This window comes from Lygodium microphyllum, chromosome 8 (genome assembly GCF_053477565.2).
Source record: "Lygodium microphyllum isolate KBCC chromosome 8, Lygodium_microphyllum_v1.1.10, whole genome shotgun sequence".
NCBI classification, from domain to species: Eukaryota; Viridiplantae; Streptophyta; class Polypodiopsida; order Schizaeales; family Lygodiaceae; genus Lygodium; species Lygodium microphyllum.
This window is the reverse complement of record NC_141142.1, coordinates 85,199,492-85,203,808: the sequence shown is the minus strand read 5'-3', so window position 1 is coordinate 85,203,808 and position 4,317 is coordinate 85,199,492. Positions and strand designations below refer to the sequence as shown.

The 4,317-nt window shown below is 44.3% G+C and overlaps 1 pseudogene; it reads right to left on the bottom strand.

Annotated features, from left to right (window-relative positions):
• Positions 1-2,518: 2,518 nt before the first annotated feature.
• On the bottom strand, positions 2,519-3,415 carry LOC148032527 (syntaxin-124 pseudogene; annotated as a pseudogene).
• Positions 3,416-4,317: the final 902 nt, after the last annotated feature.

The following is a 4,317-nucleotide window of genomic DNA, read 5'->3' as shown; positions in this document are numbered from 1 at the left end:
AAAGAAATGCTAGCAGTCATCCACTGCCTCAGGAAATGGAAGCATTATGTTCAAGAAAAGTACACAATAGTCTTCACAAACAATATCTCTCTCAAATACTTTCAATCACAACCCAAGTTATCGGCAAAGCAAGCTCGTTGGCTAGACTTCCTAGCAGAATTTGACCTGGAGATTAAACACAACCCTAGCTCCACCAACAAGATAGCACATGCCTTGAGCCATAAAGCTAACTTGAAAGCTGTTAGTGTGGTCAGAAGCAACTTTATGGATTTAGTCAAGGAGGCCTTGGAACAAGACCACGAGATGCACAAAATTATCCAAGATGTGGAAGTTGACAAAACCGTGCATGGAATGTACACCCTTGAGCAGGATATCCTATTTGTAGGTAAGAGATTATATATCCCCGAAAATTTGGAGTTGAAGAAACTCATCCTCCATGAAATATATGATGGCAAACTTGGAGGACATAAAGGGCAAGGCAAAACCTTGGAGACCCTTAGGAAGCAATTCTTTTGGCCCAACATGAAGGAGGAAGTCATCAACTACATCAAAACCTGCCCCACTTGCCAACTTATAAAAGCACCACGCTCAAAGCTAGCAGGATTACTACAACCATTTCTTGTACCAAATCGGCTATGGGATGTTATCAATATGGATTTCATTGTGGAGCTTCCCAAGTCCCATGGATACACAATCATCTTTGTAGTGGTGGACTATTTCTCCAAGCAAGCCCACTTCATCCCGACCAAACCACCACTGAACGCTAAGGAGGTAGCCCACCACTTCTTCACACATGTATTCAAACTCATGGCTTCCCCTTGGCTATAGTATCAAATAGAGATGGAAGATTCATGAGCAACATGTGGAAGGAACTCTTAAAGGCTGTGAAAACACTGTTGAGATTCTCCTCATCCTTCCACCCTAAAACCGATGGACAAACAAAATGAGTCAAGCAAGGCATTGAAGATTAACTCAAAAGCTATGCCCGAGTGGACAAAAAAGATTGGGCCTTGTACCTTGATGTCTTAGAATTCCACTACCACAACTCCGTCCACTCGGCAACGAGTTGCACCCCCTTTGAATTGGCCATAGGAAAAGAAGTTGTTACCCGACTGGCCTTAGCGTCTAGAGCGGCCAAAGCGGAAGATCAAGATACAGAGGAGTTCCTGAAGAAATGGAGAGATCGAAATGCGATGGCCAAGCAGAGCCTAGAACAAAGAAAAATCACTATGACTGAGCAAGCTAGCAAAAAGAGGAAGGCCGTACTATTCACCAAAGGAGACATGGTCCTAGTCAGCTCTCTAAGAATATGTCACTCCCCAAGAACATGACTCCTAAGTTTAACCACCGCTACTATGGACCCTACAAAATCACTCAAGTGCTAAACGAAGTCACCTACAAACTCGACCTACCAGATAGTGTATGTGTCCATAATGCTTTTCATGCTCGTCTTCTATGCAGGTTCTATCCTGACAACCAATGGGGACAACGTGTAGCAATGCTCCATTCCAATAGTCCTTTTGAAGCAGAAGCATTTCTCTAACACCGGGAACAAAGAGGATACCTCGAGTACCTCACCAAGTGGCGCGGTCGTCCACTCAAGGATGCCAGTTGAATTTCATAAGCGAAGGCTTGTATAAAGACGCCTTCGCCCTTTGAACTCAAGGAGAACCCCACTACTCCTTCCAATGCCCCTTGAGCAGCCTCTCCAACAAACAAGCGGTTCTCAATCATAGACCCAGAACGCCTCCACTCCTCAAATGTAATTGAGTCGAGGGTGGATTCGCATGGTAATCCCAACATCAATAACTCTAATAGAGCCCTAAAGAAGTCTAGATGGGCAGACACTGACTAGCTTGCTAGAAAAGGTTGTGTTAAGACCCCCAAGTCTTAGTGCGGTAGATACTGACCAGTCTGATAGTATAGAATGTGTTAAGACCCCAAGGTCACATAGACCGGTAGACACTGACCACCTTGATAGAAAAAGTTGTGTTAAGACTTCGGATGGGTCAAATAAAGCACTACCCTTAGATTGCTGAGGACAGCAACCCAGTAGGCGGGGGTGAGTGTAAGGGCTTTGTAGCTATACCATGTCGTTATCACCGGAAATACTTATATAGGGAATAGTAGTGACTCAAAGCCCTGCCTTGTTTCTACTCTACGTGTGATTCCCTATACCCAGTGATGAACGCTCTTATGTGCGGCGTCACAAAGGTGTAGTCTTGGGATGTGTCTATGTTGTTCCGCTTCTTTGATTGAATAATACAAGAATATACCTTGAGCTCACATATCGTGTTATCTTTCTGTACCATATTGAGTGTGTAATGAGTGCACTTGCATCACAACTAAGAGGTCCTTTTACATACCATATCCCTTTTTTTCAAGCGTCTAGTTTCGTTTGCTGCTAGACGATAGGCACATGTTTGTGTTTTGCCTAATCCATTGACCGTTTGAAGGTAATATGGATCAAGTTTAATGTAAGCCCGAGCTTCTCATGCAATCGAAATGTTCGTTCTTGTTAGCTGGAGGATCGTATAAACTTCACGGCCACCAGAATTATGAGGATCGCGAGGAGCAAGATTAGGATAGCTATGCACTTCCATTTTACGCGAGCGAGATTGATACTCCTTAGCCTTTGTCACCTCAACTGTCCCGTCCTTGATGAAAGAGTTGGCACGATTGACATTGCCCTCGATATCGTTCAGCGTCTCCCCTTGGGCTTCAACCCGGACCTGCATGTCCCGGAAGATCTGATGCAGCTCTAGCAGGCTCTTCTCGATCTCCTTCACGGTCTCATGCCTCTCTTGCATCTCCCTCATGCTGTCGAGAATCTGGCCTCTCCCTTGCTCCTGCACGGCCGTCCGCAAGAACGTCTCACTCTGCCCCGTGTCAATCATGTAGTCGATCGTGGCCGCATCTGCGTGCTGGCCTGTCACGGTGAAATACCTCCTCTCCACAGTCTCTCTGTACTGAGCCGTGACCCTCTCCCTGACGGAATAGAACTTGTGCATGAAGCTCTGGGATCTGGCCCAGTCCCACCATTTGTGACGCGCGCATGCGATCGACAGAGGAGCCTTGCCCGCAGCCGGGGATCCTGCGGTTTGCGAGGTTGGCCTCGCTGAGTTCTTGCACACGCGCTTTGATGAGTGCGCTGCCGCAGAGCTTTCATGTCCTCCAATCGAACGACCGTCTTGCTCTCGTTGTTGGCTCTCTGCAGGTCCGTGAAGAGAAGCTTGACCTTATCCAGCTCTTGGTTGACGAGACCCACTGCTTCGCGGAACTTCCTGTCGTTGGGGTCGATGGCCACCATCTCTGTTCCCCGTACGACAGCTCCCGCCTCCAGGTCTAGGTCATCTTTCCGCAGATTCACATAGCTCAGCATACTCGTGAACTTTCTTGACAGAAGATCATTCATTGTGGAGTCTAGCCAGAGAGAGAGAGAGAGAGCACACTACAGGCTTTTCATAAGTAACTGTAAACCACTCCATAAATGGTGAACATGAGAGAGAGAGAGAGAGAGAGAGAGAGAGAGAGAGAGTTCCAAGTCCCAACCATTTCCACAGCCGAGAGAGAGAGAGAGAGAGAGATCTCGTAAGCAAGCAGCACCTTGCAACTTCGAAACGATTCACATATTTTTAAAAAAATTCTATGGCATATTCACAACAAACTCTAGACCACTTACTATATAGAAAGTTCACACTATAACTAGGAAGAATAGCAACCAAACTAGGAAGAATGTAGAATTTTCTAGTTATAACTAGATAATTTTGTCATCATGAATCTCTTCTAACTAGTAAATCCCTTTTTCTAGATAGTATCTGGAAAGTTGAAGCCTTATCTAGTAACATTATCTAGTAAGTTATTTTATATCTAGTAACAATATCAACATAACTAGGATTATTTTTTTTCACTAGTCATAACTAGCAAGTACTATCATCTAACTAGGAAATTATGGATAATCTTCCAAGTTAACGTAGACTCACGATTTTGCTAGGTAAAACTAGTAAATAAATATTAGTTTATTTTAAATTTACATTTGTATATTACTCACTTATGAGCTAAGCTTTCGATTCCACACTTATAGCTATACTCACTAGTTTGTGTAACCTATGCTTAGTCTAGCCTATCCATAGCTTATATATAGCCTAGCTTATGCATTAGGCATAGGATAAGCACATGCTAGGTTAGGCATTGGCTCGATAATATAAAGTAGGAACATTATATGATATGCATAAGAATACAACTTATATCTTGCATTTTCTAGGCACAAGGTAACCATAGAATAGGATAGGGTTGTGTTAGGCGTTGGCTCCTAGC